Genomic DNA, 22,415 nt, shown 5'->3' on the forward strand with positions numbered 1-22,415 from the left:
GTGTGCGTGCGTGCGTCAGTCATTGGGGCAATCATATCCGGGCGTATATGCTACCATATAGCTTCTCAAGTCATATAAAAACATGCACATTATTTAGTTTAATGGGATAAGTAACCATATAGGTGGTCTAGAGTTGAACATCCAACTTTGCAAAATAAGTCTCGGGGCGGGCGGGTATAAAAAGCTTAAATTTCACCATTCTAATGTCTACGACCATATCACGTTGAATATACCGGTTCTCGTCCGATCACCGAAGTCAAGCAGCGTCGAGCCTAGTCAGTACTTGGATGGGTGACCGCCTGGGAATACTAGGTGCCGTAGACTTTTTCATTTTTCCTCACCCACAACTCCGCACCCTTTCTTTCTTTATTTCTTTTTCACTATTCTTTTATCCTGTCATTGTTATGAAAAGTCCCTCCCCCCCCCCCTCACCACCACCGTTGAAGACATTGACTTGCCATATACCACTATTGTTGTGACCTGATCATTGCAATCACAAGTTTTTCTCCAGCCCCCTTTAATTCGAGACAAGTGTATCATTAGGGCTATATCATTCCGCATGCATGCACGCACGCACGAGTGTTCTCCCTCAGGAAAAGTGCCGAAAAGAAACGGGAGAACATCTTTCTTGATATGTTCTCAAACAAAATCTCTCGTTTTTTGTGGCTTGGATGTCGGAGTACACAAAAGGAAGTAAATGTGATGCACAAATTAGGTCGATTGAGGCAATTTTAGACCACTTTAGGCTTCCCATGAGCAGCGTACGAACACTATGTTAAGAGGTTTGTTCACAAGTCGGACGAACGTGGCTAGCTTCAGACTCTCAGTGTGAGTGTGCGTGCGTGCGTCAGTCATTGGGGCAATCATATCCGGGCGTATATGCTACCATATAGCTTCTCAAGTCATATAAAAACATGCACATTATTTAGTTTAATGGGATAAGTAACCATATAGGTGGTCTAGAGTTGAACATCCAACTTTGCAAAATAAGTCTCGGGGCGGGCGGGTATAAAAAGCTTAAATTTCACCATTCTAATGTCTACGACCATATCACGTTGAATATACCGGTTCTCGTCCGATCACCGAAGTCAAGCAGCGTCGAGCCTAGTCAGTACTTGGATGGGTGACCGCCTGGGAATACTAGGTGCCGTAGACTTTTTCATTTTTCCTCACCCACAACTCCGCACCCTTTCTTTCTTTATTTCTTTTTCACTATTCTTTTATCCTGTCATTGTTATGAAAAGTCCCTCCCCCCCCCCCTCACCACCACCGTTGAAGACATTGACTTGCCATATACCACTATTGTTGTGACCTGATCATTGCAATCACAAGTTTTTCTCCAGCCCCCTTTAATTCGAGACAAGTGTATCATTAGGGCTATATCATTCCGCATGCATGCACGCACGCACGCACGAGTGTTCTCCCTCAGGAAAAGTGCCGAAAAGAAACGGGAGAACATCTTTCTTGATATGTTCTCAAACAAAATCTCTCGTTTTTTGTGGCTTGGATGTCGGAGTACACAAAAGGAAGTAAATGTGATGCACAAATTAGGTCGATTGAGGCAATTTTAGACCACTTTAGGCTTCCCATGAGCAGCGTACGAACACTATGTTAAGAGGTTTGTTCACAAGTCGGACGAACGTGGCTAGCTTCAGACTCTCAGTGTGAGTGTGCGTGCGTGCGTCAGTCATTGGGGCAATCATATCCGGGCGTATATGCTACCATATAGCTTCTCAAGTCATATAAAAACATGCACATTATTTAGTTTAATGGGATAAGTAACCATATAGGTGGTCTAGAGTTGAACATCCAACTTTGCAAAATAAGTCTCGGGGCGGGCGGGTATAAAAAGCTTAAATTTCACCATTCTAATGTCTACGACCATATCACGTTGAATATACCGGTTCTCGTCCGATCACCGAAGTCAAGCAGCGTCGAGCCTAGTCAGTACTTGGATGGGTGACCGCCTGGGAATACTAGGTGCCGTAGACTTTTTCATTTTTCCTCACCCACAACTCCGCACCCTTTCTTTCTTTATTTCTTTTTCACTATTCTTTTATCCTGTCATTGTTATGAAAAGTCCCTCCCCCCCCCCTCACCACCACCGTTGAAGACATTGACTTGCCATATACCACTATTGTTGTGACCTGATCATTGCAATCACAAGTTTTTCTCCAGCCCCCTTTAATTCGAGACAAGTGTATCATTAGGGCTATATCATTCCGCATGCATGCATGCACGCACGCACGAGTGTTCTCCCTCAGGAAAAGTGCCGAAAAGAAACGGGAGAACATCTTTCTTGATATGTTCTCAAACAAAATCTCTCGTTTTTTGTGGCTTGGATGTCGGAGTACACAAAAGGAAGTAAATGTGATGCACAAATTAGGTCGATTGAGGCAATTTTAGACCACTTTAGGCTTCCCATGAGCAGCGTACGAACACTATGTTAAGAGGTTTGTTCACAAGTCGGACGAACGTGGCTAGCTTCAGACTCTCAGTGTGAGTGTGCGTGCGTGCGTCAGTCATTGGGGCAATCATATCCGGGCGTATATGCTACCATATAGCTTCTCAAGTCATATAAAAACATGCACATTATTTAGTTTAATGGGATAAGTAACCATATAGGTGGTCTAGAGTTGAACATCCAACTTTGCAAAATAAGTCTCGGGGCGGGCGGGTATAAAAAGCTTAAATTTCACCATTCTAATGTCTACGACCATATCACGTTGAATATACCGGTTCTCGTCCGATCACCGAAGTCAAGCAGCGTCGAGCCTAGTCAGTACTTGGATGGGTGACCGCCTGGGAATACTAGGTGCCGTAGACTTTTTCATTTTTCCTCACCCACAACTCCGCACCCTTTCTTTCTTTATTTCTTTTTCACTATTCTTTTATCCTGTCATTGTTATGAAAAGTCCCTCCCCCCCCCCTCACCACCACCGTTGAAGACATTGACTTGCCATATACCACTATTGTTGTGACCTGATCATTGCAATCACAAGTTTTTCTCCAGCCCCCTTTAATTCGAGACAAGTGTATCATTAGGGCTATATCATTCCGCATGCATGCATGCACGCACGCACGAGTGTTCTCCCTCAGGAAAAGTGCCGAAAAGAAACGGGAGAACATCTTTCTTGATATGTTCTCAAACAAAATCTCTCGTTTTTTGTGGCTTGGATGTCGGAGTACACAAAAGGAAGTAAATGTGATGCACAAATTAGGTCGATTGAGGCAATTTTAGACCACTTTAGGCTTCCCATGAGCAGCGTACGAACACTATGTTAAGAGGTTTGTTCACAAGTCGGAAGAGCTTCTAAGCTTCAGACTCTCAGTGTGAGTGTGCGTGCGTGCGTCAGTCATTGGGGCAATCATATCCGGGCGTATATGCTACCATATAGCTTCTCAAGTCATATAAAAACATGCACATTATTTAGTTTAATGGGATAAGTAACCATATAGGTGGTCTAGAGTTGAACATCCAACTTTGCAAAATAAGTCTCGGGGCGGGCGGGTATAAAAAGCTTAAATTCACCATTCTAATGTCTACGACCATATCACGTTGAATATACCGGTTCTCGTCCGATCACCGAAGTCAAGCAGCGTCGAGCCTAGTCAGTACTTGGATGGGTGACCGCCTGGGAATACTAGGTGCCGTAGACTTTTTCATTTTTCCTCACCCACAACTCCGCACCCTTTCTTTCTTTATTTCTTTTTCACTATTCTTTTATCCTGTCATTGTTATGAAAAGTCCCTCCCCCCCCCCCCTCACCACCACCGTTGAAGACATTGACTTGCCATATACCACTATTGTTGTGACCTGATCATTGCAATCACAAGTTTTTTCTCCAGCCCCCTTTAATTCGAGACAAGTGTATCATTAGGGCTATATCATTCCGCATGCATGCATGCACGCACGCACGAGTGTTCTCCCTCAGGAAAAGTGCCGAAAAGAAACGGGAGAACATCTTTCTTGATATGTTCTCAAACAAAATCTCTCGTTTTTTGTGGCTTGGATGTCGGAGTACACAAAAGGAAGTAAATGTGATGCACAAATTAGGTCGATTGAGGCAATTTTAGACCACTTTAGGCTTCCCATGAGCAGCGTACGAACACTATGTTAAGAGGTTTGTTCACAAGTCGGACGAACGTGGCTAGCTTCAGACTCTCAGTGTGAGTGTGCGTGCGTGCGTCAGTCATTGGGGCAATCATATCCGGGCGTATATGCTACCATATAGCTTCTCAAGTCATATAAAAACATGCACATTATTTAGTTTAATGGGATAAGTAACCATATAGGTGTCTAGAGTTGAACATCCAACTTTGCAAAATAAGTCTCGGGGCGGGCGGGTATAAAAAGCTTAAATTTCACCATTCTAATGTCTACGACCATATCACGTTGAATATACCGGTTCTCGTCCGATCACCGAAGTCAAGCAGCGTCGAGCCTAGTCAGTACTTGGATGGGTGACCGCCTGGGAATACTAGGTGCCGTAGACTTTTTCATTTTTCCTCACCCACAACTCCGCACCCTTTCTTTCTTTATTTCTTTTTCACTATTCTTTTATCCTGTCATTGTTATGAAAAGTCCCTCCCCCCCCCTCACCACCACCGTTGAAGACATTGACTTGCCATATACCACTATTGTTGTGACCTGATCATTGCAATCACAAGTTTTTCTCCAGCCCCCTTTAATTCGAGACAAGTGTATCATTAGGGCTATATCATTCCGCATGCATGCATGCACGCACGCACGAGTGTTCTCCCTCAGGAAAAGTGCCGAAAAGAAACGGGAGAACATCTTTCTTGAATATGTTCTCAAACAAAATCTCTCGTTTTTTGTGGCTTGGATGTCGGAGTACACAAAAGGAAGTAAATGTGATGCACAAATTAGGTCGATTGAGGCAATTTTAGACCACTTTAGGCTTCCCATGAGCAGCGTACGAACACTATGTTAAGAGGTTTGTTCACAAGTCGGACGAACGTGGCTAGCTTCAGACTCTCAGTGTGAGTGTGCGTGCGTGCGTCAGTCATTGGGGCAATCATATCCGGGCGTATATGCTACCATATAGCTTCTCAAGTCATATAAAAACATGCACATTATTTAGTTTAATGGGATAAGTAACCATATAGGTCGTCTAGAGTTGAACATCCAACTTTGCAAAATAAGTCTCGGGGCGGGCGGGTATAAAAAGCTTAAATTTCACCATGCTAATGTCTACGACCATATCACGTTGAATATACCGGTTCTCGTCCGATCACCGAAGTCAAGCAGCGTCGAGCCTAGTCAGTACTTGGATGGGTGACCGCCTGGGAATACTAGGTGCCGTAGACTTTTTCATTTTTCCTCACCCACAACTCCGCACCCTTTCTTTCTTTATTTCTTTTTCACTATTCTTTTATCCTGTCATTGTTATGAAAGTCCCTCCCCCCCCCCTCACCACCACCGTGAAGACATTGACTTGCCATATACCACTATTGTTGTGACCTGATCATTGCAATCACAAGTTTTTCTCCAGCCCCCTTTAATTCGAGACAAGTGTATCATTAGGGCTATATCATTCCGCATGCATGCATGCACGCACGCACGAGTGTTCTCCCTCAGGAAAAGTGCCGAAAAGAACGGGAGAACATCTTTCTTGATATGTTCTCAAACAAAATCTCTCGTTTTTTGTGGCTTGGATGTCGGAAGTACACAAAAGGAAGTAAATGTGATGCACAAATTAGGTCGATTGAGGCAATTTTAGACCACTTTAGGCTTCCCATGAGCAGCGTACGAACACTATGTTAAGAGGTTTGTTCACAAGTCGGACGAACGTGGCTAGCTTCAGACTCTCAGTGTGAGTGTGCGTGCGTGCGTCAGTCATTGGGGCAATCATATCCGGGCGTATATGCTACCATATAGCTTCTCAAGTCATATAAAAACATGCACATTATTAGTTTAATGGGATAAGTAACCATATAGGTGGTCTAGAGTTGAACATCCAACTTTGCAAAATAAGTCTCGGGGCGGGCGGGTATAAAAAGCTTAAATTTCACCATTCTAATGTCTACGACCATATCACGTTGAATATACCGGTTCTCGTCCGATCACCGAAGTCAAGCAGCGTCGAGCCTAGTCAGTACTTGGATGGGTGACCGCCTGGAATACTACTAGTTGCCGTAGACTTTTTCATTTTTCCTCACCCACAACTCCGCACCCTTTCTTTCTTTATTTCTTTTTCACTATTCTTTTATCCTGTCATTGTTATGAAAAGTCCCTCCCCCCCCCCCTCACCACCACCGTTGAAGACATTGACTTGCCATATACCACTATTGTTGTGACCTGATCATTGCAATCACAAGTTTTTCTCCAGCCCCCTTTAATTCGAGACAAGTGTATCATTAGGGCTATATCATTCCGCATGCATGCATGCACGCACGCACGAGTGTTCTCCCTCAGGAAAAGTGCCGAAAAGAAACGGGAGAACATCTTTCTTGATATGTTCTCAAACAAAATCTCTCGTTTTTTGTGGCTTGGATGTCGGAGTACACAAAAGGAAGTAAATGTGATGCACAAATTAGGTCGATTGAGGCAATTTTTAGACCACTTTAGGCTTCCCATGAGCAGCGTACGAACACTAGTTAAGAGGTTTGTTCACAAGTCGGACGAAACGTGGCTAGCTTCAGACTCTCAGTGTGAGTGTGCGTGCGTGCGTCAGTCATTGGGGCAATCATATCCGGGCGTATATGCTACCATATAGCTTCTCAAGTCATATAAAAACATGCACATTATTTAGTTTAATGGGATAAGTAACCATATAGGTCGTCTAGAGTTGAACATCCAACTTTGCAAAATAAGTCTCGGGGCGGGCGGGTATAAAAAGCTTAAATTTCACCATTCTAATGTCTACGACCATATCACGTTGAATATACCGGTTCTCGTCCGATCACCGAAGTCAAGCAGCGTCGAGCCTAGTCAGTACTTGGATGGGTGACCGCCTGGGAATACTAGGTGCCGTAGACTTTTTCATTTTTCCTCACCCACAACTCTCTTTTTCACTATTCTTTTATCCTGTCATTGTTATGAAAAGTCCTCCCCCCCCCCCCCTCACCACCACCGTTGAAGACATTGACTTGCCATATACCACTATTGTTGTGACCTGATCATTGCAATCACAAGTTTTTCTCCAGCCCCCTTTAATTCGAGACAAGTGTATCATTAGGGCTATATCATTCCGCATGCATGCATGCACGCACGCACGAGTGTTCTCCCTCAGGAAAAGTGCCCGAAAAGAAACGGGAGAACATCTTTCTTGATATGTTCTCAAACAAAATCTCTCGTTTTTTGTGGCTTGGATGTCGGAGTACACAAAAGGAAGTAAATGTGATGCACAAATTAGGTCGATTGAGGGCAATTTTAGACCACTTTAGGCTTCCCATGAGCAGCGTACGAACACTATGTTAAGAGGTTTGTTCACAAGTCGGACGAACGTGGCTAGCTTCAGACTCTCAGTGTGAGTGTGCGTGCGTGCGTCAGTCATTGGGGCAATCATATCCGGGCGTATATGCTACCATATAGCTTCTCAAGTCATATAAAAAACATGCACATTATTTAGTTTAATGGGATAAGTAACCATATAGGTGGTCTAGAGTTGAACATCCAACTTTGCAAATTAAGTCTCGGGGGCGGGCGGGTATAAAAAGCTTAAATTTCACCATTCTAATGTCTACGACCATATCACGTTGAATATACCGGTTCTCGTCCGATCACCGAAGTCAAGCAGCGTCGAGCCATAGTCAGTACTTGGATGGGTGACCGCCTGGGAATACTAGGTGCCGTAGACTTTTTCATTTTTCCTCACCCACAACTCCGCACCCTTTCTTTCTTTATTTCTTTTTCACTATTCTTTTATCCTGTCATTGTTATGAAAAGTCCCTCCCCCCCCCCCTCACCACCACCGTTGAAGACATTGACTTGCCATATACCACTATTGTTGTGACCTGATCATTGCAATCACAAGTTTTTCTCCAGCCCCCTTTAATTCGAGACAAGTGTATCATTAGGGCTATATCATTCCGCATGCATGCATGCACGCACGCACGAGTGTTCTCCCTCAGGAAAAGTGCCGAAAAGAAACGGGAGAACATCTTTCTTGATATGTTCTCAAACAAAATCTCTCGTTTTTTGTGGCTTGGATGTCGGAGTACACAAAAGGAAGTAAATGTGATGCACAAATTAGGTCGATTGAGGCAATTTTAGACCACTTTAGGCTTCCCATGAGCAGCGTACGAACACTATGTTAAGAGGTTTGTTCACAAGTCGGACGAACGTGGCTAGCTTCAGACTCTCAGTGTGAGTGTGCGTGCGTGCGTCAGTCATTGGGGCAATCATATCCGGGCGTATATGCTACCATATAGCTTCTCAAGTCATATAAAAACATGCACATTATTTAGTTTAATGGGATAAGTAACCATATAGGTGGTCTAGAGTTGAACATCCAACTTTGCAAAATAAGTCTCGGGGCGGGCGGGTATAAAAAGCTTAAATTTCACCATTCTAATGTCTACGACCATATCACGTTGAATATACCGGTTCTCGTCCGATCACCGAAGTCAAGCAGCGTCGAGCCTAGTCAGTACTTGGATGGGTGACCGCCTGGGAATACTAGGTGCCGTAGACTTTTTCATTTTTCCTCACCCACAACTCCGCACCCTTTCTTTCTTTATTTCTTTTTCACTATTCTTTTATCCTGTCATTGTTATGAAAAGTCCCTCCCCCCCCCCCCTCACCACCACCGTTGAAGACATTGACTTGCCATATACCACTATTGTTGTGACCTGATCATTGCAATCACAAGTTTTTCTCCAGCCCCCTTTAATTCGAGACAAGTGTATCATTAGGGCTATATCATTCCGCATGCATGCATGCACGCACGCACGAGTGTTCTCCCTCAGGAAAAGTGCCGAAAAGAAACGGGAGAACATCTTTCTTGATATGTTCTCAAACAAAATCTCTCGTTTTTTGTGGCTTGGATGTCGGAGTACACAAAAGGAAGTAAATGTGATGCACAAATTAGGTCGATTGAGGCAATTTTAGACCACTTTAGGCTTCCCATGAGCAGCGTACGAACACTATGTTAAGAGGTTTGTTCACAAGTCGGACGAACGTGGCTAGCTTCAGACTCTCAGTGTGAGTGTGCGTGCGTGCGTCAGTCATTGGGGCAATCATATCCGGGCGTATATGCTACCATATAGCTTCTCAAGTCATATAAAAACATGCACATTATTTAGTTTAATGGGATAAGTAACCATATAGGTGGTCTAGAGTTGAACATCCAACTTTGCAAAATAAGTCTCGGGGCGGGCGGGTATAAAAAGCTTAAATTTCACCATTCTAATGTCTACGACCATATCACGTTGAATATACCGGTTCTCGTCCGATCACCGAAGTCAAGCAGCGTCGAGCCTAGTCAGTACTTGGATGGGTGACCGCCTGGGAATACTAGGTGCCGTAGACTTTTTCATTTTTCCTCACCCACAACTCCGCACCCTTTCTTTCTTTATTTCTTTTTCACTATTCTTTTATCCTGTCATTGTTATGAAAAGTCCCTCCCCCCCCCCCTCACCACCACCGTTGAAGACATTGACTTGCCATATACCACTATTGTTGTGACCTGATCATTGCAATCACAAGTTTTTCTCCAGCCCCCTTTAATTCGAGACAAGTGTATCATTAGGGCTATATCATTCCGCATGCATGCATGCACGCACGCACGAGTGTTCTCCCTCAGGAAAAGTGCCGAAAAGAAACGGGAGAACATCTTTCTTGATATGTTCTCAAACAAAATCTCTCGTTTTTTGTGGCTTGGATGTCGGAGTACACAAAAGGAAGTAAATGTGATGCACAAATTAGGTCGATTGAGGCAATTTTAGACCACTTTAGGCTTCCCATGAGCAGCGTACGAACACTATGTTAAGAGGTTTGTTCACAAGTCGGACGAACGTGGCTAGCTTCAGACTCTCAGTGTGAGTGTGCGTGCGTGCGTCAGTCATTGGGGCAATCATATCCGGGCGTATATGCTACCATATAGCTTCTCAAGTCATATAAAAACATGCACATTATTTAGTTTAATGGGATAAGTAACCATATAGGTGGTCTAGAGTTGAACATCCAACTTTGCAAAATAAGTCTCGGGGCGGGCGGGTATAAAAAGCTTAAATTTCACCATTCTAATGTCTACGACCATATCACGTTGAATATACCGGTTCTCGTCCGATCACCGAAGTCAAGCAGCGTCGAGCCTAGTCAGTACTTGGATGGGTGACCGCCTGGGAATACTAGGTGCCGTAGACTTTTTCATTTTTCCTCACCCACAACTCCGCACCCTTTCTTTCTTTATTTCTTTTTCACTATTCTTTTATCCTGTCATTGTTATGAAAAGTCCCTCCCCCCCCCCCCTCACCACCACCGTTGAAGACATTGACTTGCCATATACCACTATTGTTGTGACCTGATCATTGCAATCACAAGTTTTTCTCCAGCCCCCTTTAATTCGAGACAAGTGTATCATTAGGGCTATATCATTCCGCATGCATGCATGCACGCACGCACGAGTGTTCTCCCTCAGGAAAAGTGCCGAAAAGAAACGGGAGAACATCTTTCTTGATATGTTCTCAAACAAAATCTCTCGTTTTTTGTGGCTTGGATGTCGGAGTACACAAAAGGAAGTAAATGTGATGCACAAATTAGGTCGATTGAGGCAATTTTAGACCACTTTAGGCTTCCCATGAGCAGCGTACGAACACTATGTTAAGAGGTTTGTTCACAAGTCGGACGAACGTGGCTAGCTTCAGACTCTCAGTGTGAGTGTGCGTGCGTGCGTCAGTCATTGGGGCAATCATATCCGGGCGTATATGCTACCATATAGCTTCTCAAGTCATATAAAAACATGCACATTATTTAGTTTAATGGGATAAGTAACCATATAGGTGGTCTAGAGTTGAACATCCAACTTTGCAAAATAAGTCTCGGGGCGGGCGGGTATAAAAAGCTTAAATTCTCACCATTCTAATGTCTACGACCATATCACGTTGAATATACCGGTTCTCGTCCGATCACCGAAGTCAAGCAGCGTCGAGCCTAGTCAGTACTTGGATGGGTGACCGCCTGGGAATACTAGGTGCCGTAGACTTTTTCATTTTTCCTCACCCACAACTCCGCACCCTTTCTTTCTTTATTTCTTTTTCACTATTCTTTTATCCTGTCATTGTTATGAAAAGTCCCTCCCCCCCCCCCCTCACCACCACCGTTGAAGACATTGACTTGCCATATACCACTATTGTTGTGACCTGATCATTGCAATCACAAGTTTTTCTCCAGCCCCCTTTAATTCGAGACAAGTGTATCATTAGGGCTATATCATTCCGCATGCATGCATGCACGCACGCACGAGTGTTCTCCCTCAGGAAAAGTGCCGAAAAGAAACGGGAGAACATCTTTCTTGATATGTTCTCAAACAAAATCTCTCGTTTTTTGTGGCTTGGATGTCGGAGACAAAAGGAAGTAAATGTGATGCACAAATTAGGTCGATTGAGGCAATTTTAGACCACTTTAGGCTTCCCATGAGCAGCGTACGAACACTATGTTAAGAGGTTTGTTCACAAGTCGGACGAACGTGGCTAGCTTCAGACTCTCAGTGTGAGTGTGCGTGCGTGCGTCAGTCATTGGGGCAATCATATCCGGGCGTATATGCTACCATATAGCTTCTCAAGTCATATAAAAACATGCACATTATTTAGTTTAATGGGATAAGTAACCATATAGGTGGTCTAGAGTTGAACATCCAACTTTGCAAAATAAGTCTCGGGGCGGGCGGGTATAAAAAGCTTAAATTTCACCATTCTAATGTCTACGACCATATCACGTTGAATATACCGGTTCTCGTCCGATCACCGAAGTCAAGCAGCGTCGAGCCTAGTCAGTACTTGGATGGGTGACCGCCTGGGAATACTAGGTGCCGTAGACTTTTTCATTTTTCCTCACCCACAACTCCGCACCCTTTCTTTCTTTATTTCTTTTTCACTATTCTTTTATCCTGTCATTGTTATGAAAAGTCCCTCCCCCCCCCCCCTCACCACCACCGTTGAAGACATTGACTTGCCATATACCACTATTGTTGTGACCTGATCATTGCAATCACAAGTTTTTCTCCAGCCCCCTTTAATTCGAGACAAGTGTATCATTAGGGCTATATCATTCCGCATGCATGCATGCACGCACGCACGAGTGTTCTCCCTCAGGAAAAGTGCCGAAAAGAAACGGGAGAACATCTTTCTTGATATGTTCTCAAACAAAATCTCTCGTTTTTTGTGGCTTGGATGTCGGAGTACACAAAAGGAAGTAAATGTGATGCACAAATTAGGTCGATTGAGGCAATTTTAGACCACTTTAGGCTTCCCATGAGCAGCGTACGAACACTATGTTAAGAGGTTTGTTCACAAGTCGGACGAACGTGGCTAGCTTCAGACTCTCAGTGTGAGTGTGCGTGCGTGCGTCAGTCATTGGGGCAATCATATCCGGGCGTATATGCTACCATATAGCTTCTCAAGTCATATAAAAACATGCACATTATTTAGTTTAATGGGATAAGTAACCATATAGGTGGTCTAGAGTTGAACATCCAACTTTGCAAAATAAGTCTCGGGGCGGGCGGGTATAAAAAGCTTAAATTTCACCATTCTAATGTCTACGACCATATCACGTTGAATATACCGGTTCTCGTCCGATCACCGAAGTCAAGCAGCGTCGAGCCTAGTCAGTACTTGGATGGGTGACCGCCTGGGAATACTAGGTGCCGTAGACTTTTTCATTTTTCCTCACCCACAACTCCGCACCCTTTCTTTCTTTATTTCTTTTTCACTATTCTTTTATCCTGTCATTGTTATGAAAAGTCCCTCCCCCCCCCCCCTCACCACCACCGTTGAAGACATTGACTTGCCATATACCACTATTGTTGTGACCTGATCATTGCAATCACAAGTTTTTCTCCAGCCCCCTTTAATTCGAGACAAGTGTATCATTAGGGCTATATCATTCCGCATGCATGCATGCACGCACGCACGAGTGTTCTCCCTCAGGAAAAGTGCCGAAAAGAAACGGGAGAACATCTTTCTTGATATGTTCTCAAACAAAATCTCTCGTTTTTTGTGGCTTGGATGTCGGAGTACACAAAAGGAAGTAAATGTGATGCACAAATTAGGTCGATTGAGGCAATTTTAGACCACTTTAGGCTTCCCATGAGCAGCGTACGAACACTATGTTAAGAGGTTTGTTCACAAGTCGGACGAACGTGGCTAGCTTCAGACTCTCAGTGTGAGTGTGCGTGCGTGCGTCAGTCATTGGGGCAATCATATCCGGGCGTATATGCTACCATATAGCTTCTCAAGTCATATAAAAACATGCACATTATTTAGTTTAATGGGATAAGTAACCATATAGGTGGTCTAGAGTTGAACATCCAACTTTGCAAAATAAGTCTCGGGGCGGGCGGGTATAAAAAGCTTAAATTTCACCATTCTAATGTCTACGACCATATCACGTTGAATATACCGGTTCTCGTCCGATCACCGAAGTCAAGCAGCGTCGAGCCTAGTCAGTACTTGGATGGGTGACCGCCTGGGAATACTAGGTGCCGTAGACTTTTTCATTTTTCCTCACCCACAACTCCGCACCCTTTCTTTCTTTATTTCTTTTTCACTATTCTTTTATCCTGTCATTGTTATGAAAAGTCCCTCCCCCCCCCCCTCACCACCACCGTTGAAGACATTGACTTGCCATATACCACTATTGTTGTGACCTGATCATTGCAATCACAAGTTTTTCTCCAGCCCCCTTTAATTCGAGACAAGTGTATCATTAGGGCTATATCATTCCGCATGCATGCATGCACGCACGCACGAGTGTTCTCCCTCAGGAAAAGTGCCGAAAAGAAACGGGAGAACATCTTTCTTGATATGTTCTCAAACAAAATCTCTCGTTTTTTGTGGCTTGGATGTCGGAGTACACAAAAGGAAGTAAATGTGATGCACAAATTAGGTCGATTGAGGCAATTTTAGACCACTTTAGGCTTCCCATGAGCAGCGTACGAACACTATGTTAAGAGGTTTGTTCACAAGTCGGACGAACGTGGCTAGCTTCAGACTCTCAGTGTGAGTGTGCGTGCGTGCGTCAGTCATTGGGGCAATCATATCCGGGCGTATATGCTACCATATAGCTTCTCAAGTCATATAAAAACATGCACATTATTTAGTTTAATGGGATAAGTAACCATATAGGTGGTCTAGAGTTGAACATCCAACTTTGCAAAATAAGTCTCGGGGCGGGCGGGTATAAAAAGCTTAAATTTCACCATTCTAATGTCTACGACCATATCACGTTGAATATACCGGTTCTCGTCCGATCACCGAAGTCAAGCAGCGTCGAGCCTAGTCAGTACTTGGATGGGTGACCGCCTGGGAATACTAGGTGCCGTAGACTTTTTCATTTTTCCTCACCCACAACTCCGCACCCTTTCTTTCTTTATTTCTTTTTCACTATTCTTTTATCCTGTCATTGTTATGAAAAGTCCCTCCCCCCCCCCCCTCACCACCACCGTTGAAGACATTGACTTGCCATATACCACTATTGTTGTGACCTGATCATTGCAATCACAAGTTTTTCTCCAGCCCCCTTTAATTCGAGACAAGTGTATCATTAGGGCTATATCATTCCGCATGCATGCATGCACGCACGCACGAGTGTTCTCCCTCAGGAAAAGTGCCGAAAAGAAACGGGAGAACATCTTTCTTGATATGTTCTCAAACAAAATCTCTCGTTTTTTGTGGCTTGGATGTCGGAGTACACAAAAGGAAGTAAATGTGATGCACAAATTAGGTCGATTGAGGCAATTTTAGACCACTTTAGGCTTCCCATGAGCAGCGTACGAACACTATGTTAAGAGGTTTGTTCACAAGTCGGACGAACGTGGCTAGCTTCAGACTCTCAGTGTGAGTGTGCGTGCGTGCGTCAGTCATTGGGGCAATCATATCCGGGCGTATATGCTACCATATAGCTTCTCAAGTCATATAAAAACATGCACATTATTTAGTTTAATGGGATAAGTAACCATATAGGTGGTCTAGAGTTGAACATCCAACTTTGCAAAATAAGTCTCGGGGCGGGCGGGTATAAAAAGCTTAAATTTCACCATTCTAATGTCTACGACCATATCACGTTGAATATACCGGTTCTCGTCCGATCACCGAAGTCAAGCAGCGTCGAGCCTAGTCAGTACTTGGATGGGTGACCGCCTGGGAATACTAGGTGCCGTAGACTTTTTCATTTTTCCTCACCCACAACTCCGCACCCTTTCTTTCTTTATTTCTTTTTCACTATTCTTTTATCCTGTCATTGTTATGAAAAGTCCCTCCCCCCCCCCCTCACCACCACCGTTGAAGACATTGACTTGCCATATACCACTATTGTTGTGACCTGATCATTGCAATCACAAGTTTTTCTCCAGCCCCCTTTAATTCGAGACAAGTGTATCATTAGGGCTATATCATTCCGCATGCATGCATGCACGCACGCACGAGTGTTCTCCCTCAGGAAAAGTGCCGAAAAGAAACGGGAGAACATCTTTCTTGATATGTTCTCAAACAAAATCTCTCGTTTTTTGTGGCTTGGATGTCGGAGTACACAAAAGGAAGTAAATGTGATGCACAAATTAGGTCGATTGAGGCAATTTTAGACCACTTTAGGCTTCCCATGAGCAGCGTACGAACACTATGTTAAGAGGTTTGTTCACAAGTCGGACGAACGTGGCTAGCTTCAGACTCTCAGTGTGAGTGTGCGTGCGTGCGTCAGTCATTGGGGCAATCATATCCGGGCGTATATGCTACCATATAGCTTCTCAAGTCATATAAAAACATGCACATTATTTAGTTTAATGGGATAAGTAACCATATAGGTGGTCTAGAGTTGAACATCCAACTTTGCAAAATAAGTCTCGGGGCGGGCGGGTATAAAAAGCTTAAATTTCACCATTCTAATGTCTACGACCATATCACGTTGAATATACCGGTTCTCGTCCGATCACCGAAGTCAAGCAGCGTCGAGCCTAGTCAGTACTTGGATGGGTGACCGCCTGGGAATACTAGGTGCCGTAGACTTTTTCATTTTTCCTCACCCACAACTCCGCACCCTTTCTTTCTTTATTTCTTTTTCACTATTCTTTTATCCTGTCATTGTTATGAAAAGTCCCTCCCCCCCCCCCTCACCACCACCGTTGAAGACATTGACTTGCCATATACCACTATTGTTGTGACCTGATCATTGCAATCACAAGTTTTTCTCCAGCCCCCTTTAATTCGAGACAAGTGTATCATTAGGGCTATATCATTCCGCATGCATGCATGCACGCACGCACGAGTGTTCTCCCTCAGGAAAAGTGCCGAAAAGAAACGGGAGAACATCTTTCTTGATATGTTCTCAAACAAAATCTCTCGTTTTTTGTGGCTTGGATGTCGGAGTACACAAAAGGAAGTAAATGTGATGCACAAATTAGGTCGATTGAGGCAATTTTAGACCACTTTAGGCTTCCCATGAGCAGCGTACGAACACTATGTTAAGAGGTTTGTTCACAAGTCGGACGAACGTGGCTAGCTTCAGACTCTCAGTGTGAGTGTGCGTGCGTGCGTCAGTCATTGGGGCAATCATATCCGGGCGTATATGCTACCATATAGCTTCTCAAGTCATATAAAAACATGCACATTATTTAGTTTAATGGGATAAGTAACCATATAGGTGGTCTAGAGTTGAACATCCAACTTTGCAAAATAAGTCTCGGGGCGGGCGGGTATAAAAAGCTTAAATTTCACCATTCTAATGTCTACGACCATATCACGTTGAATATACCGGTTCTCGTCCGATCACCGAAGTCAAGCAGCGTCGAGCCTAGTCAGTACTTGGATGGGTGACCGCCTGGGAATACTAGGTGCCGTAGACTTTTTCATTTTTCCTCACCCACAACTCCGCACCCTTTCTTTCTTTATTTCTTTTTCACTATTCTTTTATCCTGTCATTGTTATGAAAAGTCCCTCCCCCCCCCCCTCACCACCACCGTTGAAGACATTGACTTGCCATATACCACTATTGTTGTGACCTGATCATTGCAATCACAAGTTTTTCTCCAGCCCCCTTTAATTCGAGACAAGTGTATCATTAGGGCTATATCATTCCGCATGCATGCATGCACGCACGCACGAGTGTTCTCCCTCAGGAAAAGTGCCGAAAAGAAACGGGAGAACATCTTTCTTGATATGTTCTCAAACAAAATCTCTCGTTTTTTGTGGCTTGGATGTCGGAGTACACAAAAGGAAGTAAATGTGATGCACAAATTAGGTCGATTGAGGCAATTTTAGACCACTTTAGGCTTCCCATGAGCAGCGTACGAACACTATGTTAAGAGGTTTGTTCACAAGTCGGACGAACGTGGCTAGCTTCAGACTCTCAGTGTGAGTGTGCGTGCGTGCGTCAGTCATTGGGGCAATCATATCCGGGCGTATATGCTACCATATAGCTTCTCAAGTCATATAAAAACATGCACATTATTTAGTTTAATGGGATAAGTAACCATATAGGTGGTCTAGAGTTGAACATCCAACTTTGCAAAATAAGTCTCGGGGCGGGCGGGTATAAAAAGCTTAAATTTCACCATTCTAATGTCTACGACCATATCACGTTGAATATACCGGTTCTCGTCCGATCACCGAAGTCAAGCAGCGTCGAGCCTAGTCAGTTACTTGGATGGGTGACCGCCTGGGAATACTAGGTGCCGTAGACTTTTTCATTTTTCCTCACCCACAACTCCGCACCCTTTCTTTCTTTATTTCTTTTTCACTATTCTTTTATCCTGTCATTGTTATGAAAAGTCCCTCCCCCCCCCCCCTCACCACCACCGTTGAAGACATTGACTTGCCATATACCACTATTGTTGTGACCTGATCATTGCAATCACAAGTTTTTCTCCAGCCCCCTTTAATTCGAGACAAGTGTATCATTAGGGCTATATCATTCCGCATGCATGCATGCACGCACGCACGAGTGTTCTCCCTCAGGAAAAGTGCCGAAAAGAAACGGGAGAACATCTTTCTTGATATGTTCTCAAACAAAATCTCTCGTTTTTTGTGGCTTGGATGTCGGAGTACACAAAAGGAAGTAAATGTGATGCACAAATTAGGTCGATTGAGGCAATTTTAGACCACTTTAGGCTTCCCATGAGCAGCGTACGAACACTATGTTAAGAGGTTTGTTCACAAGTCGGACGAACGTGGCTAGCTTCAGACTCTCAGTGTGAGTGTGCGTGCGTGCGTCAGTCATTGGGGCAATCATATCCGGGCGTATATGCTACCATATAGCTTCTCAAGTCATATAAAAACATGCACATTATTTAGTTTAATGGGATAAGTAACCATATAGGTGGTCTAGAGTTGAACATCCAACTTTGCAAAATAAGTCTCGGGGCGGGCGGGTATAAAAAGCTTAAATTTCACCATTCTAATGTCTACGACCATATCACGTTGAATATACCGGTTCTCGTCCGATCACCGAAGTCAAGCAGCGTCGAGCCTAGTCAGTACTTGGATGGGTGACCGCCTGGGAATACTAGGTGCCGTAGACTTTTTCATTTTTCCTCACCCACAACTCCGCACCCTTTCTTTCTTTATTTCTTTTTCACTATTCTTTTATCCTGTCATTGTTATGAAAAGTCCCTCCCCCCCCCCCCTCACCACCACCGTTGAAGACATTGACTTGCCATATACCACTATTGTTGTGACCTGATCATTGCAATCACAAGTTTTTCTCCAGCCCCCTTTAATTCGAGACAAGTGTATCATTAGGGCTATATCATTCCGCATGCATGCATGCACGCACGCACGAGTGTTCTCCCTCAGGAAAAGTGCCGAAAAGAAACGGGAGAACATCTTTCTTGATATGTTCTCAAACAAAATCTCTCGTTTTTTGTGGCTTGGATGTCGGAGTACACAAAAGGAAGTAAATGTGATGCACAAATTAGGTCGATTGAGGCAATTTTAGACCACTTTAGGCTTCCCATGAGCAGCGTACGAACACTATGTTAAGAGGTTTGTTCACAAGTCGGACGAACGTGGCTAGCTTCAGACTCTCAGTGTGAGTGTGCGTGCGTGCGTCAGTCATTGGGGCAATCATATCCGGGCGTATATGCTACCATATAGCTTCTCAAGTCATATAAAAACATGCACATTATTTAGTTTAATGGGATAAGTAACCATATAGGTGGTCTAGAGTTGAACATCCAACTTTGCAAAATAAGTCTCGGGGCGGGCGGGTATAAAAAGCTTAAATTTCACCATTCTAATGTCTACGACCATATCACGTTGAATATACCGGTTCTCGTCCGATCACCGAAGTCAAGCAGCGTCGAGCCTAGTCAGTACTTGGATGGGTGACCGCCTGGGAATACTAGGTGCCGTAGACTTTTTCATTTTTCCTCACCCACAACTCCGCACCCTTTCTTTCTTTATTTCTTTTTCACTATTCTTTTATCCTGTCATTGTTATGAAAAGTCCCTCCCCCCCCCCCTCACCACCACCGTTGAAGACATTGACTTGCCATATACCACTATTGTTGTGACCTGATCATTGCAATCACAAGTTTTTCTCTCCAGCCCCCTTTAATTCGAGACAAGTGTATCATTAGGGCTATATCATTCCGCATGCATGCATGCACGCACGCACGAGTGTTCTCCCTCAGGAAAAGTGCCGAAAAGAAACGGGAGAACATCTTTCTTGATATGTTCTCAAACAAAATCTCTCGTTTTTTGTGGCTTGGATGTCGGAGTACACAAAAGGAAGTAAATGTGATGCACAAATTAGGTCGATTGAGGCAATTTTAGACCACTTTAGGCTTCCCATGAGCAGCGTACGAACACTATGTTAAGAGGTTTGTTCACAAGTCGGACGAACGTGGCTAGCTTCAGACTCTCAGTGTGAGTGTGCGTGCGTGCGTCAGTCATTGGGGCAATCATATCCGGGCGTATATGCTACCATATAGCTTCTCAAGTCATATAAAAACATGCACATTATTTAGTTTAATGGGATAAGTAACCATATAGGTGGTCTAGAGTTGAACATCCAACTTTGCAAAATAAGTCTCGGGGCGGGCGGGTATAAAAAGCTTAAATTTCACCATTCTAATGTCTACGACCATATCACGTTGAATATACCGGTTCTCGTCCGATCACCGAAGTCAAGCAGCGTCGAGCCTAGTCAGTACTTGGATGGGTGACCGCCTGGGAATACTAGGTGCCGTAGACTTTTTCATTTTTCCTCACCCACAACTCCGCACCCTTTCTTTCTTTATTTCTTTTTCACTATTCTTTTATCCTGTCATTGTTATGAAAAGTCCCTCCCCCCCCCCCTCACCACCACCGTTGAAGACATTGACTTGCCATATACCACTATTGTTGTGACCTGATCATTGCAATCACAAGTTTTTCTCCAGCCCCCTTTAATTCGAGACAAGTGTATCATTAGGGCTATATCATTCCGCATGCATGCACGCACGCACGAGTGTTCTCCCTCAGGAAAAGTGCCGAAAAGAAACGGGAGAACATCTTTCTTGATATGTTCTCAAACAAAATCTCTCGTTTTTTGTGGCTTGGATGTCGGAGTACACAAAAGGAAGTAAATGTGATGCACAAATTAGGTCGATTGAGGCAATTTTAGACCACTTTAGGCTTCCCATGAGCAGCGTACGAACACTATGTTAAGAGGTTTGTTCACAAGTCGGACGAACGTGGCTAGCTTCAGACTCTCAGTGTGAGTGTGCGTGCGTGCGTCAGTCATTGGGGCAATCATATCCGGGCGTATATGCTACCATATAGCTTCTCAAGTCATATAAAAACATGCACATTATTTAGTTTAATGGGATAAGTAACCATATAGGTGGTCTAGAGTTGAACATCCAACTTTGCAAAATAAGTCTCGGGGCGGGCGGGTATAAAAAGCTTAAATTTCACCATTCTAATGTCTACGACCATATCACGTTGAATATACCGGTTCTCGTCCGATCACCGAAGTCAAGCAGCGTCGAGCCTAGTCAGTACTTGGATGGGTGACCGCCTGGGAATACTAGGTGCCGTAGACTTTTTCATTTTTCCTCACCCACAACTCCGCACCCTTTCTTTCTTTATTTCTTTTTCACTATTCTTTTATCCTGTCATTGTTATGAAAAGTCCCTCCCCCCCCCCCCTCACCACCACCGTTGAAGACATTGACTTGCCATATACCACTATTGTTGTGACCTGATCATTGCAATCACAAGTTTTTCTCCAGCCCCCTTTAATTCGAGACAAGTGTATCATTAGGGCTATATCATTCCGCATGCATGCATGCACGCACGCACGAGTGTTCTCCCTCAGGAAAAGTGCCGAAAAGAAACGGGAGAACATCTTTCTTGATATGTTCTCAAACAAAATCTCTCGTTTTTTGTGGCTTGGATGTCGGAGTACACAAAAGGAAGTAAATGTGATGCACAAATTAGGTCGATTGAGGCAATTTTAGACCACTTTAGGCTTCCCATGAGCAGCGTACGAACACTATGTTAAGAGGTTTGTTCACAAGTCGGACGAACGTGGCTAGCTTCAGACTCTCAGTGTGAGTGTGCGTGCGTGCGTCAGTCATTGGGGCAATCATATCCGGGCGTATATGCTACCATATAGCTTCTCAAGTCATATAAAAACATGCACATTATTTAGTTTAATGGGATAAGTAACCATATAGGTGGTCTAGAGTTGAACATCCAACTTTGCAAAATAAGTCTCGGGGCGGGCGGGTATAAAAAGCTTAAATTTCACCATTCTAATGTCTACGACCATATCACGTTGAATATACCGGTTCTCGTCCGATCACCGAAGTCAAGCAGCGTCGAGCCTAGTCAGTACTTGGATGGGTGACCGCCTGGGAATACTAGGTGCCGTAGACTTTTTCATTTTTCCTCACCCACAACTCCGCACCCTTTCTTTCTTTATTTCTTTTTCACTATTCTTTTATCCTGTCATTGTTATGAAAAGTCCCTCCCCCCCCCCTCACCACCACCGTTGAAGACATTGACTTGCCATATACCACTATTGTTGTGACCTGATCATTGCAATCACAAGTTTTTCTCCAGCCCCCTTTAATTCGAGACAAGTGTATCATTAGGGCTATATCATTCCGCATGCATGCACGCACGCACGAGTGTTCTCCCTCAGGAAAAGTGCCGAAAAGAAACGGGAGAACATCTTTCTTGATATGTTCTCAAACAAAATCTCTCGTTTTTTGTGGCTTGGATGTCGGAGTACACAAAAGGAAGTAAA

General features: G+C 44.0%; 26 non-coding genes and 1 pseudogene across 26 annotated transcripts; all 27 read left to right on the forward strand.

Moving 5' to 3' along the window:
* Positions 1-205: 205 nt before the first annotated feature.
* LOC139972586 (5S ribosomal RNA) lies at positions 206-324 on the forward strand. Its single transcript, XR_011794992.1, has one exon. It is a non-coding gene; the product is annotated as a 5S ribosomal RNA (ribosomal RNA).
* A 713-nt stretch (positions 325-1,037) lies between these two features.
* On the forward strand, positions 1,038-1,156 carry LOC139972588 (5S ribosomal RNA). Its single transcript, XR_011794994.1, has one exon. It is a non-coding gene; the product is annotated as a 5S ribosomal RNA (ribosomal RNA).
* Positions 1,157-1,873: 717 nt separating this feature from the next.
* Positions 1,874-1,992, forward strand: LOC139972589 (5S ribosomal RNA). The gene has a single exon (XR_011794995.1). It is a non-coding gene; the product is annotated as a 5S ribosomal RNA (ribosomal RNA).
* A 716-nt stretch (positions 1,993-2,708) lies between these two features.
* LOC139972590 (5S ribosomal RNA) lies at positions 2,709-2,827 on the forward strand. Its single transcript, XR_011794996.1, has one exon. It is a non-coding gene; the product is annotated as a 5S ribosomal RNA (ribosomal RNA).
* A 714-nt stretch (positions 2,828-3,541) lies between these two features.
* LOC139972591 (5S ribosomal RNA) lies at positions 3,542-3,660 on the forward strand. The gene has a single exon (XR_011794997.1). It is a non-coding gene; the product is annotated as a 5S ribosomal RNA (ribosomal RNA).
* Positions 3,661-4,378: 718 nt separating this feature from the next.
* Positions 4,379-4,497, forward strand: LOC139972593 (5S ribosomal RNA). The gene has a single exon (XR_011794998.1). It is a non-coding gene; the product is annotated as a 5S ribosomal RNA (ribosomal RNA).
* A 716-nt stretch (positions 4,498-5,213) lies between these two features.
* On the forward strand, positions 5,214-5,332 carry LOC139972594 (5S ribosomal RNA). The gene has a single exon (XR_011794999.1). It is a non-coding gene; the product is annotated as a 5S ribosomal RNA (ribosomal RNA).
* A 713-nt stretch (positions 5,333-6,045) lies between these two features.
* LOC139972671 (5S ribosomal RNA) lies at positions 6,046-6,166 on the forward strand (annotated as a pseudogene).
* A 718-nt stretch (positions 6,167-6,884) lies between these two features.
* On the forward strand, positions 6,885-7,003 carry LOC139972595 (5S ribosomal RNA). Its single transcript, XR_011795000.1, has one exon. It is a non-coding gene; the product is annotated as a 5S ribosomal RNA (ribosomal RNA).
* Positions 7,004-7,704: 701 nt separating this feature from the next.
* LOC139972655 (5S ribosomal RNA) lies at positions 7,705-7,824 on the forward strand. Its single transcript, XR_011795063.1, has one exon. It is a non-coding gene; the product is annotated as a 5S ribosomal RNA (ribosomal RNA).
* Positions 7,825-8,541: 717 nt separating this feature from the next.
* Positions 8,542-8,660, forward strand: LOC139972596 (5S ribosomal RNA). The gene has a single exon (XR_011795001.1). It is a non-coding gene; the product is annotated as a 5S ribosomal RNA (ribosomal RNA).
* A 718-nt stretch (positions 8,661-9,378) lies between these two features.
* LOC139972597 (5S ribosomal RNA) lies at positions 9,379-9,497 on the forward strand. The gene has a single exon (XR_011795002.1). It is a non-coding gene; the product is annotated as a 5S ribosomal RNA (ribosomal RNA).
* Positions 9,498-10,214: 717 nt separating this feature from the next.
* Positions 10,215-10,333, forward strand: LOC139972598 (5S ribosomal RNA). The gene has a single exon (XR_011795004.1). It is a non-coding gene; the product is annotated as a 5S ribosomal RNA (ribosomal RNA).
* Positions 10,334-11,052: 719 nt separating this feature from the next.
* On the forward strand, positions 11,053-11,171 carry LOC139972600 (5S ribosomal RNA). Its single transcript, XR_011795006.1, has one exon. It is a non-coding gene; the product is annotated as a 5S ribosomal RNA (ribosomal RNA).
* Positions 11,172-11,886: 715 nt separating this feature from the next.
* LOC139972601 (5S ribosomal RNA) lies at positions 11,887-12,005 on the forward strand. Its single transcript, XR_011795007.1, has one exon. It is a non-coding gene; the product is annotated as a 5S ribosomal RNA (ribosomal RNA).
* Positions 12,006-12,723: 718 nt separating this feature from the next.
* On the forward strand, positions 12,724-12,842 carry LOC139972602 (5S ribosomal RNA). Its single transcript, XR_011795008.1, has one exon. It is a non-coding gene; the product is annotated as a 5S ribosomal RNA (ribosomal RNA).
* A 718-nt stretch (positions 12,843-13,560) lies between these two features.
* LOC139972604 (5S ribosomal RNA) lies at positions 13,561-13,679 on the forward strand. Its single transcript, XR_011795009.1, has one exon. It is a non-coding gene; the product is annotated as a 5S ribosomal RNA (ribosomal RNA).
* Positions 13,680-14,396: 717 nt separating this feature from the next.
* On the forward strand, positions 14,397-14,515 carry LOC139972605 (5S ribosomal RNA). The gene has a single exon (XR_011795010.1). It is a non-coding gene; the product is annotated as a 5S ribosomal RNA (ribosomal RNA).
* Positions 14,516-15,233: 718 nt separating this feature from the next.
* On the forward strand, positions 15,234-15,352 carry LOC139972606 (5S ribosomal RNA). Its single transcript, XR_011795011.1, has one exon. It is a non-coding gene; the product is annotated as a 5S ribosomal RNA (ribosomal RNA).
* Positions 15,353-16,069: 717 nt separating this feature from the next.
* Positions 16,070-16,188, forward strand: LOC139972607 (5S ribosomal RNA). The gene has a single exon (XR_011795012.1). It is a non-coding gene; the product is annotated as a 5S ribosomal RNA (ribosomal RNA).
* Positions 16,189-16,905: 717 nt separating this feature from the next.
* On the forward strand, positions 16,906-17,024 carry LOC139972608 (5S ribosomal RNA). The gene has a single exon (XR_011795013.1). It is a non-coding gene; the product is annotated as a 5S ribosomal RNA (ribosomal RNA).
* A 717-nt stretch (positions 17,025-17,741) lies between these two features.
* Positions 17,742-17,861, forward strand: LOC139972658 (5S ribosomal RNA). The gene has a single exon (XR_011795067.1). It is a non-coding gene; the product is annotated as a 5S ribosomal RNA (ribosomal RNA).
* Positions 17,862-18,579: 718 nt separating this feature from the next.
* On the forward strand, positions 18,580-18,698 carry LOC139972609 (5S ribosomal RNA). The gene has a single exon (XR_011795014.1). It is a non-coding gene; the product is annotated as a 5S ribosomal RNA (ribosomal RNA).
* Positions 18,699-19,416: 718 nt separating this feature from the next.
* Positions 19,417-19,535, forward strand: LOC139972610 (5S ribosomal RNA). The gene has a single exon (XR_011795015.1). It is a non-coding gene; the product is annotated as a 5S ribosomal RNA (ribosomal RNA).
* A 719-nt stretch (positions 19,536-20,254) lies between these two features.
* LOC139972612 (5S ribosomal RNA) lies at positions 20,255-20,373 on the forward strand. The gene has a single exon (XR_011795017.1). It is a non-coding gene; the product is annotated as a 5S ribosomal RNA (ribosomal RNA).
* Positions 20,374-21,086: 713 nt separating this feature from the next.
* On the forward strand, positions 21,087-21,205 carry LOC139972613 (5S ribosomal RNA). Its single transcript, XR_011795018.1, has one exon. It is a non-coding gene; the product is annotated as a 5S ribosomal RNA (ribosomal RNA).
* Positions 21,206-21,923: 718 nt separating this feature from the next.
* On the forward strand, positions 21,924-22,042 carry LOC139972614 (5S ribosomal RNA). Its single transcript, XR_011795019.1, has one exon. It is a non-coding gene; the product is annotated as a 5S ribosomal RNA (ribosomal RNA).
* The last annotated feature ends 373 nt before the right edge of the window (positions 22,043-22,415 follow it).

This window comes from Apostichopus japonicus, chromosome 8 (assembly GCF_037975245.1).
Source record: "Apostichopus japonicus isolate 1M-3 chromosome 8, ASM3797524v1, whole genome shotgun sequence".
Classification (NCBI taxonomy): Eukaryota; Metazoa; Echinodermata; class Holothuroidea; order Aspidochirotida; family Stichopodidae; genus Apostichopus; species Apostichopus japonicus.